The following is a 16,166-nucleotide window of genomic DNA, read 5'->3' as shown; positions in this document are numbered from 1 at the left end:
AAAAGGAGGAAGGGAGGACGGAGGAGCGCTGTAAAAGACGAAACAGAAGTGGAGGAAGACAAGGAGAGAGGAGAAACGAGAGGGAAGGACTGGAGGAGCCAACGGAGCACGAAAAGGTGAGGAAGAGGGGCGACGAGGCGTGCGATGAAGTTAACGTGGTTCACGTGCAGCTGGGAGCGTTGACGTTAGTTACTGCTCATTTCCACCAGTCATCACCACTTTGACCGAGACAGATTGGACAGTTGGACAGTTGGACAGCTAGGGACAGGTCTCAGGTTACAGTACCTGTCCAGTGAAGCTAGAGACCGGTGGGCTGGCCGGAGTACTTCTGCAGCCGAACACACGCTTACTCATCTGCATTCAATTTAATGACGTTAGTTTTTTCTAAAGTTCAGTAACTTAACAAACGTAACCATGAAGTTTTAGCAGAGTACCACGACGTGATTTTCTGAAACAAGATGAGACGTGCAGCCATATAAAAGTTGCAGGATGAAGTCTGGAAGATACCCCCGAGTGAACCAACACAAGCCATCAGGCATGCTTGTTGGTCCTGCAGGCCCTGGACTCTCGGACTCTGCTGACCCCAGAACGCCCAGAACGTAGGGTCACGTCCTGAACGTCTAACCCTCAAAGAAGACTGGCTGCTGGCAGCGTTTTATTGAAGCCGACTTGCTCCCCCACCCCCCTGCGATGCTTGTGGGGGAGCATTTGCACCAACTGGAGCTGACTATTTAAAAATTAGATATAATTAATTAATTACAGTAATTAATTAAGTAATTAGAACGTGATAATTAATTCACTAATTAAAGTTGAGGAGAAGGTTTTTCTAAAGGAAGACAGCTTTTACAGGAAATAAATAAATAAAATACTGAGCTCTGGCGGGGAAAAGTTGTTTTCCACGCAATTTGTGACGTTATTTCCTTTCTGCTCATTTTCTCTGAATTAATGACACAATTAATTTACCGGTAGTTATGTAAATCCCAAATTAAGGGTGTATTTTTCAATAATTGTTTCCTCCTGACTGAACGAGGTTAACGCGTGTTTAGTTTCACCCAGATTTACTTTGTTTTCAAATGATGTAATCATATCTGTCTTTATGCAGCTTGTTACAGTTTATCTTCAAAACGTACCTGAAAAAAAAGTGAAAAACACTAATTCAGGTAACAATGTATTTTATCATATGATTCGTTGAGACCTCTGCACCGCCCACATAATAGAGAAACTTTTATACAATAAAAACATAAAGATATCATACTAGTATAATACTTTTTTTTGTGGCTCTAGTGGCCCTTTATTCAAGTTGCAGACAGGAAGGGGGTAGAGAGAGAGAATGGGGATGACATGCAGCAAAGGTGCACAGGCTGGGATTCAAACCTGCGACCACTGCAGGAGGACTGTAGCCTCAGTATATGAGCCGCTTGCACTTGCACCCACTGCACCACCCTTGATGATCACGCTACACACGCACTCAGCGGCAGGTGTGAGGCCGGAGTGTGGAGGTGCCGTCCGGATCTCTATCGCAACGCTTCCTTCGTTTAAAGTCAGACGTTTGGAAAAATGAGGACAAAACTTTCACTGATAGGACTGATGAGTGACGCCAGCAGCCAGACGGCAGGTCCGGCCCCCGCTTGTGGACGCGGAGGTGAACCGCGGCAGGTGCAGGTGTCATACGAACGCCTGCTTCATGTGTTCATGTGTTTGTTGCTTCTGAGCTCGTCTGACATGAATGATTCATGAGCTGCCGCTGTTGGTGTGTTCATGATCAACGCCTGGAGCATCTCTCTTCCTCTCCTGTTCTTTCCTCTCCCTCGCGCTCTGACTCACTCCCTCTCTCCCCCCAGGTCTCTCCGCTTCTACCTGAGTGCCTGAACCAGGGCAATAACGGCCAGAAAAACAGGACATGTCTATTCCTGCTGCCTCTTCCCTCTCCTTCGCTCACACGTTCTCCGGTTTACTATCACTTTCTCTCCGCTCACTTGTTCCTTCTTGCCCCAGACGGAGCGAGCTGAGACCTCGCTTCTCGTTTCTCCGCAAGGTCGTCGGTTCGTCTGCAAGTCCTCTGGCTGCGCGGTTGGCCAGGTAGTCAGATAGGTGGGCATGTCTGGGCTCGGCGAGGGGGATCCAGTTGTCATTAGTCAGCTTGAGCTGCAGAATCAAGAAGATTCACATCTGGCTGGCCTGAATAACCCGAACCAGAGCATCCCAGCTGTGGAGTCACCGGTAAGGCTGATCACTGGCGTGCACATCCTTCTGAAACTCTACCTTTTCTCTTCTGACCTAAACATGAATACCGGATAAGGATCATTCGCATTCCTTTCAGTCAGACAACTCTCTTAGTAATTTTAAAACACTTTATTGTAACAAATATTTGTTTAGGCTCCATTGAACAAAGTTTATCAGGCTCACACATAAATACATGGGGTGTAGGACTAACCCCCCCCCCCTTGTGAGTCGGAGCCCACAGGTGTAAACCGGGGTGGAGGTGGGATTGACTGCAAGCTAGGTTGAGACATACGAAGGCATCTCAGAATGCATACTTCATGCTCCTTAAATAAATCAAGGAGCAAATTGAGTAATTGGAAAAAAAACATTGAGAGGGGAGAATGAGCAGGTGCACCACTGCAGAGATTACCTGCCTGAAATAACTCCCAGGGTGGTATCATTTATTCTATTTATTTTTCGACATGTTGTCCAAATAATAACCGGCCTGGTCTTACTTGGACTTGGCAGATCCAGAGGCACGGAGGCTCCAGATCAACCCATCATCACTGATCTGTGTTCTCTTCAGGTCTCTACCTGGATTTCTTCTTCCGTGGTAACATTAAACTCTTTGACAAGTTCAGCCAAAATCTGGATTTACCTCTAGAAGACTCTGGTCTACAGAGGACTTCATGGTCCCCTCAGGGACTGACATGTGTCCACGCCCAGAGCATCATCCCTCCACCCCCGTGCTTGACAGTGGGTCTGATGGTTCTGCTGGTTCACTCCAAACATGGTTCTGGACATGAACACCAAACGTTGGTCTCATATGTCCAGAGAACATAAGAGGACAGGTTTGTGGACCTCAGTCCTGCTTCCAGTTTTTTTTAGACACAAGAGGTTCTTCTGTCTCCAAACAGGCTCTGGAGGCTCTTCCAGGAGAACAAGCTCTCTGATTATTTGTATTTCTGTGGGTGTTACAAGAATCCGGTCTTGCTGGGACCTCCACTCCTGAGAAGAAACCGCCCTCGTTGTCTTCTCACTGTTGAACATTCAGCTCCCAGAGGTGTCAAGTAACGAAGTACAAATACCTCGTTACCTTACTTAAGTACAAATTTTGGTTATCTATACTTCACTGGAGTAATTCTTTTTCAGACGACTTTTTACTTTTACTCCTTACATTTTCACGCAATTATCTGTACTTTTTACTCCTTACATTTTAAAAACAGCCTCGTTACTCTATTTCATTTCGGCCTTTAAAAAAAAACTATCCAGTTAAATTGCTCCATCCGGATAGAGTGAATTTGGTTGTGGTTGTTTCAGATGTTCTTGTCCAGTTTTGTTCTTACATCCGTTCCCTCAGATTCCTGCAACTAAACTTGGATGTACATTCCAATAAAGGTTAGGATAAATGATAACATGCCTCTGAAGTTTGACTCATTGCACCATTACAATACTTATAGGCAACTAGTCATCATAATCTTCTATATCTGTATCTCTGAAACACATGTTAATGCTCAATAGTACACATATATGGTTCTTTAATATATTTGCATTATACTAAGATGCATTCATTTTCAATGGCTTTTGTCCTTAATGGCTTTTTTTCCCCCTTACATTACTTTTACTTTTATACTTTAAGTAGTTTTGAAACCAGTACTTTTATACTTTTACTTGAGTAAAAAACTTGAGTTGATACTTCAACTTCTACAGGAGTATTTTTAAACTATACTTCTACCTGAGTAATGAATGTGAATACTTTTGACACCTCTGCCAGCTCCTAACGGTTTCCTCATGGATTTATAACCCTTCAGACCTTGACGTGCACCAACAGTTGCTTCTCTCGCTGCTGATGTCTTTCCCTCTTGGCATTGTGTGAATACACACCTGAATGCCAAGAGCGTATTTAACCGCGTTTCAGTCGTGTTAAATAAACGTCAGCGCTGGTGAAGCAGGTGCAGCTGTTTCTCTGGTGTGTGCAGCAGTAGGACCCGCAGCCGTCACATGTTCTTAATGAACAAAACACAAGAAATGATAAGATCTCGTTAAACAGGACAAAAGTTAAACTCTGAAACAGCGTGTACATTGCCAAATGAGATGAAACCCAGAGCCAAGACGGGAGGAAAAGCTCTGACACGTCTGTCCTCCCGGCACGGGCACCGCTTGCACAATCTGCCTCTGAACAGGTCACATGCTCGGCGCTTGGCAGGCGGCTTCTCCCACCGCTCCGGCTGAGTGACATCAGCACCTGTGGATGTGGTCCAAGAAGCCTCGCCTCCGGCACTGAACTGTTGATTAAACATTCCTCAAGAACGCGAGAAATGTTCTCTGATGTCAGGAGGACGTTCGGTCACATGAAACCCGACTGCATGCTGTCCCCCATGCCTCTAGCGGCCCCGGGTCCAGAACCAGCACCGCTGGTCTCCCCGGACCCAGAGACGGGACGTGGAACATGGATGGATGTTTGAGAGCTAGCCAGCACCACAGCTGGAGCACACAGGGGTGGGGTTGGGGGGGTGCGAGGATGTTGCGCTGCACCACTGCAAAGGGAATACCTGTGGATGCTTTCTGACAGGAAAACCTGCAGGAGTTCTGCAGATGAACGTTGCATGGTGCCCAAACACCCGAGTTTCTCAAGAACACCAAAGGAAACGTGCTGCAGGACTCCCGTCCGGCAGCTTCAGCGTGATCAAGCAGCAAGCTGCACGCTCTCAACACGTCCTCAACATGTCCTTAACGCGTCTTTCCGGTTACCCATCCTCCCTGCACCACCAGCCCTCCCTGCTCTGGTTAAGGGTCCTGCTCAGGACATTTTCATCATTTCAGTCTCCTCCGCGTCGGCTATTTCACTTTTGTAGAGTCCAGCTCATGAAAGTGAAGTCAAAACTAGTGTCAAGTGTCATTTTTCCACTTGTGTGAGCGTGTTGACTGTTTGTGGTGCGTTTGCGTGAGTTGAGTAAGATCCGCGTGGGCGGGCTGACTTCCTGCAATGAGGAAACGCTCTTCCGATGGAGACACACAGAGACGTTTCAGATCTAATCTGTTGTGGAAACAAAATACACACATATACACATATACACACATTTATATGTGTGTAAATACATATATGTGTGTATATGTGTATACACGCGCTCCACTTCGTCATCACATCAGTCTTTATCACAACTAATAACAGTAACCAGCTGATTCAGACTCGTGGACGTCTCTTTTTTTAAAAGAAAGATTATAGATCTTAGTTTTGACTTAAAGTAACCTGGAAAGTGGAGGCAGAAGAGACTGGAGGCAGCAAGCAGGATGGTGAGTGTCCTCTGTCGTTCTTCCTTTCAGTTAAATAAGAAAAAGGTTTAAAGTGGCTAAAAGTCTGGGACATGAGGGAGATTCAATTCAATTCAATTCAATTCAATTTTATTTTAGCGTCTATTACAACAGTAGTTGTCTCTAGGCGCTTTCCAGAGACCCAGAACATGACCCCTAGGCAGGGGCGGAGCAGGGGTCCCAGCCTAGGGGGGGCGAAGCATTCTTGATGGGCCCTTGTGGCCTAAACATCCCCGTTAAAACATAATCGCTTATAAAATGCCACAGATCAGCCGCTCTGACACACAACCACAGCAGCAGGCGACACGGTCAGAACCTTCACATGAGGTTTCAGCACCATGGATTTACCAGTCATTATGTCAAACATAATTATAACCCTAATGCAGACTTTAAGATATAAGACAAACTGGAGATAAAAATCAAATGACATCCAGTGATGTCTATGGAAGCTCATTTCTGCCAGTAAAAGAAAAAAATAAGATGAAATCTTAGCCTTAAAAATAAAAATATCTCCACGGTAAGTCATAATTTCAACTTCGACTTTCTATCTCATACTTTCAACTTTTTATCTCATAATTTCGACTTTCTATCTCATAATTATGATTTTCTATCTCATAATTATGATTTTCTATCTCATAATTTCGACTTTATATTTCATAATTTCGACTTTCTATCTCATAATTATGATTTTCTATCTCATAATTTCGACTTTATATTTCATAATTTCGACTTTCTATCTCATAATTTTGACTTTCTATCTCATAATTATGACTTATCGTGGGGATATTTTTTATTTTTAAGGCTAAGTTTTCATCTTAGCCATAGATGTCGGATTCACTGAGTAGATCAATTCAGACACACTGTTCAACCTACACAACAACAGTTTACAACAACGACATGTATTTAACACAATGAGTGACACGGCGGTCAAACAGTAACAAACAACATAGGAAAGGCCATATATTCAGCGTAATGACAATGTTATGAGAAATAATGAATATTATGACAGCTTACCAATGATGGTTTCATCCAGCGGTGAGCAGAGAACCACAACAAAACATATTTCCATCCAAGGAGGGAGGGGGGGGGGGTACACATTTAACGATCAGCCGGTTCTTCATCGCCGCAAACCTTTCAATCACTTTGCTCTCATCAATGGCGATGTCCCTCTCGATTGAGAGCAAGGTGAGGTTTGAGGCCTCATCCATGCAGCCCCGAGATAGTTTTTAATGATTTCAGCTGCTGAAACTCAGCATGACTTTCCTGCTTTAATGCTACTTCTGATGCGGCAACTGGCTAATTCTGATTTATGGTTCCGCCGCGTTACACTAACGCAGAGCTTAGTGTAACACAGATCCATAATTCAGGTTTAAAAGTAAACAGACAACATGCGCGCACGTACAGTACCCGTGCATGACAGGCAGACCAACCCAGTCTCACACAAAAACGTACCCTGGCTACGTTGGTCCACAGTGCAAAAACGTAGAGGGGTTACAATATTAGCCCTTGAAATGTATAACTGTTACGTTTTTTTAGCCCTCGAAATGTATAACTGTTACATTTTTCTGCCGATTCGTTTTGCGCCCAAGTCACGTGACTTTTAAGATTCTGGCCGTGATACCAACAAACACGGTGGACATTTTTCATTTTTGAGTGAAAAAAATCTATATTTTGAGTTAGTGTCTGCATAGAAATGCGTTTTGATTACATTTCTAGCAATACATATTTCACTTTCATAATATTCACTCAGTAAATGTATATAATCCTTTGCTTGCTCGTGGTTGCAAGGTTTTTTCAGATCTCGTCAGAATAATGTAAAGCTGGAACGTTTTAATAACGTGAAATGGTTACATTTTTGGTTGCTGGACACGCTGTGAAGAAAATCAATATTTTGAGTTAGTTTCTGCATGGAAATGCGTTTTGATTACATTTCTAGCAATACATATTTCATTTTCACAATATTCACTCAGTAAATGTATATAATCTCTTGCTTGCTCGTGGTTGCAAGGTTTTTTCAGATCTCGTCAGAATAATGTAAAGCTGGAACGTTTTAATAACGTGAAATGGTTACATTTCTGGTTGCTGGACACGCTGTGAAGAAAATCAATATTTTGAGTTAGTTTCTGCATAGAAATGCGTTTTGATTACATTTCTAGCAATACATATTTCACTTTCATAATATTCACTCAGTAAATGTATATAATCTCTTGCTTGCTCGTGGTTGCAAGGTTTTTACAGATCTCGTCAGAATAATGTAAAGCTGGAACGTTTTAATAACGTGAAATGGTTACATTTTTGGTTGCTGGACAGCTGTGAAGAAAATCAATATTTTGAGTTAGTTTCTGCATGGAAATGCGTTTTGATTACATTTCTAGCAATACATATTTCATTTTCACAATATTCACTCAGTAAATGTATATAATCTCTTGCTTGCTCGTGGTTGCAAGGTTTTTACAGATCTCGTCAGAATAATGTAAAGCTGGAACGTTTTAATAACGTGAAATGGTTACATTCTTTGTTGCTGGACACGCTGTGAAGAAAATCAATATTTTGAGTTAGTTTCTGCATGGAAATGCGTTTTGATTACATTTCTAGCAATACATATTTCACTTTCACAATATTCACTCAGTAAATGTATATAATATCTTGCTTGCTCGTGGTTGCAAGGTTTTTCAGATCTCGTCAGAATAATGTAAAGCTGGAACGTTTTAATAACGTGAAATGGTTACATTTTTGGTTGCTGGACACGCTGTGAAGAAAATCAATATTTTGAGTTAGTTTCTGCATAGAAATGCGTTTTGATTACATTTTTAGCAATACATATTTCACTTTCATAATATTCACCCAGTAAATGTATATAATCTCTTGCTTGCTCGTGGTTGCAAGGTTTTTTCAGATCTCGTCAGAATAATGTAAAACTGGAACGTTTTAATAACGTGAAATGGTTACATTTTTGGTTGCTGGACAGCTGTGAAGAAAATCAATATTTTGAGTTAGTTTCTGCATAGAAATGCGTTTTGATTACATTTATAGCAATACATATTTCACTTTCATAATATTCACTCAGTAAATGTATATAATCTCTTGCTTGCTCGTTGTTGCAAGGTTTTTTTAGATCTCGTCAGAATAATGGAAAACTGGAACGTTTTAATAACGTGAAATGGTTACATTTTTGGTTGCTGGACAGTGCTGTGAAAAAAAATCGATATTTTGAGTTAGTTTCTGCATAGAAATGCGTTTTGATTACATTTCTAGCAATACATATTTCAATTTCATAATATTCACTCAATAAATGTACATAATCTCTTGCTTGCTCTGGTTGCAAGGTTTTTTCAGATCTCGTCAGAATACCCTGGCTACGTTGGTCCAAAGTGCAAAAACGTAGAGGGGTTACAATATTAGCCCTTGAAATGTATAACTGTTACATTTTTCTAGCCCTTGAAATGTATAACTGTTACATTTTTCTGCCTATTGGTTTTCCGTCTCATATAAAAACGTACCCTGGCTACGTTGGTCCAAAGTGCAAAAACGTAGAGGGGTTACAATATTAGCCCTTGAAATGTATAACTGTTACATTTTTCTAGCCCTTGAAATGTATAACTGTTACATTTTTCTGCCTATTGGTTTTCCGTCTCATATAAAAACGTACCCTGGCTACGTTGGTCCAAAGTGCAAAAACGTAGAGGGGTTACAATATTAGCCCTTGAAATGTATAACTGTTACATTTTTCTAGCGCTTGAAATGTATAACTGTTACATTTTTCTGCCTATTGGTTTTCCGTCTCATATAAAAACGTACCCTGGCTACGTTGGTCTAAAGTGCAAAAACGTACAGGGGTTACAATATTAGCCCTTGAAATGTATAACTGTTACATTTTTCTAGTGCTTGAAATGTATAACTGTTACATTTTTCTGCCTATTCGTTTTGCGTCCAAGTCACGTGACTTTTAAGATTCTGGCCGTGATACCAACAAACATGGTGGACATTTTTCATTTTTGAGTGAAAAAAATCTATATTTTGAGTTAACAAACACGGTGGACATTTTTCATTTTTGAGTGAAAAAAATCTATATTTTGAGTTAGTTTCTGTATAGAAATGCGTTTTGATTACATTTCTAGCAATACATATTTCAATTTTATAATATTCACTCAATAAATGTACATAATCTCTTGCTTGCTCTGGTTGCAAGGTTTTTTCAGATCTCGTCAGAATACCCTGGCTACGTTGGTCTAAATTGCAAAAACGTAGAGGGGTTACAATATTCAACCCAGTCTCACAGGAAAACGTGGTACAGGCTACGTTGGTCCACATTGCAAAACGTGGCCAATGTTACGATTTGCCCTCCTAAAACGTGAGATGTGAAACCGTTCCGTGGCTCATTCATTTTAATAGGTTTCGTTAGGTTTCGTTTCTGTCACGTGACTTTCAAGTTTTCGGCTGTGGAGGAAAAATAAAATTGCTGCCATTTCTTTGATTCTCGGTCTAAATTGCAATATTTTAAGATAGTTTCGCCATGAAAAGCAGATTTTATCATATTCATAGCAAGAAATATATTTTGGTTATTTTACCCTCATTTAATGGATCTTATTGACGGAAATGTATGAACCATGTGCTTGTTTTACTTCCTTTGAGTAATAAAACCACCAATTCTCTTGCATGGCCCCGTTATTAAAATATATGCCAGGCCCAGTGCTTAATTTCTAAAGTGGGAGGTCCCGGAGCGCAGACGATGAGTGGCTCCGGTGCGAGAGAAAAAACACACACACACACACACACACACACACACACACACACACACACACTGTTGAACTGTCCGTTTTGACGTTAACGGCGATTTTCACAATGATATCTGCAACATTTCTTAAGGCAGAAACACCACTGTATCATTGTTAATTACACAACATTAGTGGGTTAATTTCCTGCACACCAATTTTCATGTTTTTCCCTTCGATTGTGAGAAAAAAAAGAGTTGTTTCACGCTGAGAGCATCATGCCAGCCAATCAGAATCCTGGAAAAAACATCAACAAATGACACGTGTAACTTCCAGGCTGATTTATGGTTCCGCGTTACACCAACGCAGAGCCTACGGCGGAAGTGATACTAGTAGCTGATTGGCCGATATGTGATCATCATCATCATCATCATCATCATCATCATCATCATCATCATCATCATCATCACCATCATCACCACCATCATCCTCATCATCATCACCATCATCATCATCATCGCTACCACCATCATCATCATCACCATCACCATCATCATCATCATCATCATCATCAGTCAAGTCAAATTGCACGTGCGAGGTCCCGTTCATCGCTGCTTGCAGCTTTAATTTATATATAACTATTTTAACATTTCTAAACACAAAAACACGAAAGTCTCCTTGATAATTCAATAATACAATAGGTTCATGTTAAGGACATCCGTTTTAATTAGTTCTCCTTCGATTATGAGATGTTATTAATGCTCAGTAGACACAGGAAGTTTGTTATGTATTGTTATGAGGCCTATTTCGTGTCTATTTTTGAACAGTTCACTAATGCTTTGAGCTAGGAAGCTGACATTCTAGACTCTGTATCAAGAGGTGACTTTCATCCACTGTGCGGATTTTCAGATCTGTGCGACCTTCGGAAGTGTCAAAGGTCACCCCGTCTGTTGCTTTTCGGCCTGCTAAGACTATTTTGTGTCTTTTTTTGCATAGTTCACTAACGCTTTGAGCTAGGAAGCTGAAATTCTAGACTCTGTATCAGGAGGTGACTCTCATCCACTGTGCCGAGGTCCAGACCCGTGCGACCTTCGGAAGTGCCAAAGGTCACCGTGTGTGGTGCCTTTTTCGTGCCTTTTTTGTGTGTTTTTTGAATAATTCACTAACGCTTTGAGCTGGGAGGCTGATTTTTGACTATGTTGCAATGCAGAAGGCCCTTTGCTAGGATCTTTTGGTCTTGTGGCTGTACGACTTCCACAGAGCTAGTTGGCATTGCAGAGGGTTTACAGAGTTGAGACTTGGTAAGCCCAATTTAAGCCCCATATGGAGGCCACAGGTTAAGTTTTACTTGGTTTGGTCAAATATTGTGGCAACGGTGTCCGTTCGAATGTTGGAAAAGGTGACGTTTCAAAGCCCCGCCCATCGAAAAGTACAGGTCTGATCTGCACCAAACTAACGTCTGTCTGATCAGGGGATGCCCCCGAACAACATATAAAAAATTCAGATTTCTATGACTTCTGCAACAGTGTTTCCTCTAAAACGTTCTGGCTGGTTAGGAGGGTGTAGAAACCTCTAGCTCTGAGAGCCTCCTGACTAATGGAACAGGGCCTATTTTGTGTCTTTTTTTGCATCGTTCACTAACGCCTTTAGCTAGGAGTCTGAATTTTTTATATGTTGTTCGGGGGCATCCCCTGATCAGACAGACGTTAGTTTGGTGCAGATCAGACCTGTACTTTTCGATGGGCGGGGCTTTGAAACGTTACCTTTTCCAACATTCGAACGGACACCGTTGCCACAATATTTGACCAAACCAAGTAAAACTTGACCTGTGGCCTCCATATGGGGCTTAAATTGGGCTTACCAAGTCTCAACTCTGTAAACCCTCTGCAATGCCAACTAGCTCTGTGGAAGTCGTACAGCCACAAGACCAAAAGATCCTAGCAAAGGGCCTTCTGCATTGCAACATAGTCAAAAATCAGCCTCCCAGCTCAAAGCGTTAGTGAATTATTCAAAAAACACACAAAAAAGGCACGAAAAAGGCACCACACACGGTGACCTTTGGCACTTCCGAAGGTCGCACGGGTCTGGACCTCGGCACAGTGGATGAGAGTCACCTCCTGATACAGAGTCTAGAATTTCAGCTTCCTAGCTCAAAGCGTTAGTGAACTATGCAAAAAAAGACACAAAATAGTCTTAGCAGGCCGAAAAGCAACAGACGCGGTGACCTTTGACACTTCCGAAGGTCACAGAGATCTGAAAATCCACACAGTGGATGGAAGTCACCTCCTGATACAGAGTCTAGAATTTCAGCTTCCTAGCTCAAAGTGTTAGTGAACTATGCAAAAAAAGACACGAAATAGTCTTAGCAGGCCGAAAAGCAACAGACGGGGTGACCTTTGACACTTCCGAAGGTCACACAGATCTGAAAATCCGCACAGTGGATGAAAGTCACCTCTTGATACAGAGTCTAGAATTTCAGCTTCCTAGCTCAAAGCATTAGTGAACTGTTCAAAAATAGACACGAAATAGGCCTCATAACAATACATAACAAACCTCCTGTGTCTACTGAGCATTAATAACATCTCATAATCGAAGGAGAACTAATTAAAACGGATGTCCTTAACATGAACCTATTGTATTATTGAATTATCAAGGACACTTTCGTGTTTTTGTGTTTAGAAATGTTAAAATAGTTATATATAAATTAAAGCTGCAAGCAGCGATGAACGGGACCTCGCACGTGCAATTTGACTTGACTGATGATGATGATGATGATGATGATGATGGTGATGGTGATGATGATGATGGTGGTAGCGATGATGATGATGATGGTGATGATGATGAGGATGATGGTGGTGATGATGGTGATGATGATGATGATGATGATGATGATGATCACATATCGGCCAATCAGCTACTAGTATCACTTCCGCCGTAGGCTCTGCGTTGGTGTAACGCGGAACCATAAATCAGCCTGGAAGTTACACGTGTCATTTGTTGATGTTTTTTCCAGGATTCTGATTGGCTGGCATGATGCTCTCAGCGTGAAACAACTCTTTTTTTTCTCACAATCGAAGGGAAAAACATGAAAATTGGTGTGCAGGAAATTAACCCACTAATGTTGTGTAATTAACAATGATACAGTGGTGTTTCTGCCTTAAGAAATGTTGCAGATATCATTGTGAAAATCGCCGTTAACGTCAAAACGGACAGTTCAACAGTGTGTGTGTGTGTGTGTGTGTGTGTGTGTGTGTGTTTTTTCTCTCGCACCGGAGCCACTCATCGTCTGCGCTCCGGGACCTCCCACTTTAGAAATTAAGCACTGGGCCTGGCATATATTTTAATAACGGGGCCATGCAAGAGAATTGGTGGTTTTATTACTCAAAGGAAGTAAAACAAGCACATGATTCATACATTTCCGTCAATAAGATCCATTAAATGAGGGTAAAATAACCAAAATATATTTCTTGCTATGAATATGATAAAATCTGCTTTTCATGGCGAAACTATCTTAAAATATTGCAATTTAGACCGAGAATCAAAGAAATGGCAGCAATTTTATTTTTCCTCCACAGCCGAAAACTTGAAAGTCACGTGACAGAAACGAAACCTAACGAAACCTATTAAAATGAATGAGCCACGGAACGGTTTCACATCTCACGTTTTAGGAGGGCAAATCGTAACATTGGCCTCGTTTTGCAATGTGGACCAACGTAGCCTGTACCACGTTTTCCTGTGAGACTGGGTTGAATATTGTAACCCCTCTACGTTTTTGCACTTTGGACCACCGTAGCCAGGGTATTCTGACGAAATCTGAAAAAACCTTGCAACCAGAGCAAGCAAGAGATTATGTACATTTATTGAGTGAATATTATGAAATTGAAAAATGTATTGCTAGAAATGTAATCAAAACGCATTTCTATGCAGAAACTAACTCAAGATATTGATTTTTTTTCACAGCACTGTCCAGCAACCAAAAACGTAACGATTTCACGTTATTAAAAAGTTCCAGTTTTACATTATTCTGACGAGATCTGAAAAAACCTTGCAACCAGAGCAAGCAAGAGATTATCTACATTTATATATTGCTATAAATGTAATCAAATCGCATTTCTATGCAGAAACTAACTCAAAATATAGATTTTTTTCACTCAAAACTGAAAAATGTCCACCGTGTTTGTTAACTCAAAATATAGATTTTTTTCACTCAAAAATGAAAAATGTCCACCATGTTTGTTGGTATCACGGCCAGAATCTTAAAAGTCACGTGACTTGGACGCAAAACGAATAGGCAGAAAAATGTAACAGTTATACATTTCAAGGGCTAGAAAAATGTAACAGTTATACATTTCAAGGGCTAATATTGTAGCCCCTCTACGTTTTTGCATTTGGACCAACGTAGCCAGGGTATTCTGACGAGATCTGAAAAACCTTGCAACCAGAGCAAGCAAGAGATTATGTACATTTATTGAGTGAATATTATGAAAGTGAAATATGTATTGCTAGAAATGTAATCAAAACGCATTTCTATGCAGAAACTAACTCAAAATATTGATTTTTTCCACAGCGTGTCCAGCAACCAAAAATGTAACCATTTCACGTTATTAAAACGTTCCAGTTTTACATTATTCTGACGAGATCTGAAAAAACCTTGCAACCACAAGCAAGAAAGAGATTATATACATTTACTGAGTGAATATTATGAAAGTGAAATATGTATTGCTAGAAATGTAATCAAAACGCATTTCTATGCAGAAACTAACTCAAAATATTGATTTTCTTCACAGCGTGTACAGCAACCAAAAATGTAACCATTTCACGTTTTTAAAACGTTCCAGATTTACATTATTCTGACGAGATCTGAAAAAACCTCGCAACCACGAGCAAGCAAGAGATTATATACATTTACTGAGTGAATATTATGAAAGTGAAATATGTATTGCTAGAAATGTAATCAAAACGCATTTCTATGCAGAAACTAACTCAAAATATTGATTTTCTTCACAGCGTGTACAGCAACCAAAAATGTAACCATTTCACGTTTTTAAAACGTTCCAGATTTACATTATTCTGACGAGATCTGTAAAAACCTTGCAACCACGAGCAAGCAAGAGATTATATACATTTACTGAGTGAATATTATGAAAGTGAAATATGTATTGCTAGAAATGTAATCAAAACGCATTTCTATGCAGAAACTAACTCAAAATATTGATTTTCTTCACAGCGTGTACAGCAACCAAAAATGTAACCATTTCACGTTTTTAAAACGTTCCAGATTTACATTATTCTGACGAGATCTGAAAAAACCTTGCAACCACGAGCAAGCAAGAGATTATATACATTTACTGAGTGAATATTATGAAAGTGAAATATGTATTGCTAGAAATGTAATCAAAACGCATTTCTATGCAGAAACTAACTCAAAATATTGATTTTCTTCACAGCGTGTACAGCAACCAAAAATGTAACCATTTCACGTTTTTAAAACGTTCCAGATTTACATTATTCTGACGAGATCTGAAAAAACCTTGCAACCACGAGCAAGCAAGAGATTATATACATTTACTGAGTGAATATTATGAAAGTGAAATATGTATTGCTAGAAATGTAATCAAAACGCATTTCTATGCAGAAACTAACTCAAAATATTGATTTTCTTCACTCAAAAATGGAAAAATGTCCACCGTGTTTGTTGGTATCACGGCCAGAATCTTAAAAGTCACGTGACTTGGGCGCAAAACGAATCGGCAGAAAAATGTAACAGTTATACGTTTTAAGGGCTAAAAAAACGTAACAGTTATACATTTCAAGGGCTAATATTGTAGCCCCTCTACGTTTTTGCACTTTGGACCAACGTAGGCAGGGTACGTTTTTGTGTGAGACTGGGTTGGGCAGACACACAAGGGGAGAAGAGACTATTTCTTTCATTTTTATTTT

The 16,166-nt window shown here is 40.6% G+C and overlaps 1 protein-coding gene across 3 annotated transcripts in view; it reads left to right on the top strand.

Annotated features, from left to right (window-relative positions):
• LOC133456320 (tyrosine-protein phosphatase non-receptor type 7-like) overlaps window positions 1-16,166 on the top strand; it is a 33,828-nt gene continuing 17,662 nt past the window's right edge. Inside the window, exon 1 of one of the 3 annotated variants that reach the window (XM_061734794.1) lies at window positions 1-116. The gene's annotated coding sequence lies outside the window, so the exon portion shown is untranslated. Of the gene's footprint in view, window positions 117-2,043; window positions 2,221-5,302; window positions 5,497-16,166 lie in introns of those variants that run through there. The other 2 variants (XM_061734793.1, XM_061734795.1) reach the window with 2 other exon arrangements.

The sequence above is a fragment of the Cololabis saira genome, chromosome 12 (genome assembly GCF_033807715.1).
Source record: "Cololabis saira isolate AMF1-May2022 chromosome 12, fColSai1.1, whole genome shotgun sequence".
NCBI lineage: Eukaryota > Metazoa > Chordata > Actinopteri > Beloniformes > Belonidae > Cololabis > Cololabis saira.
The sequence above is the reverse complement of the archived record's forward strand: the minus strand, read 5'-3'. Positions and strand labels throughout refer to the sequence as shown.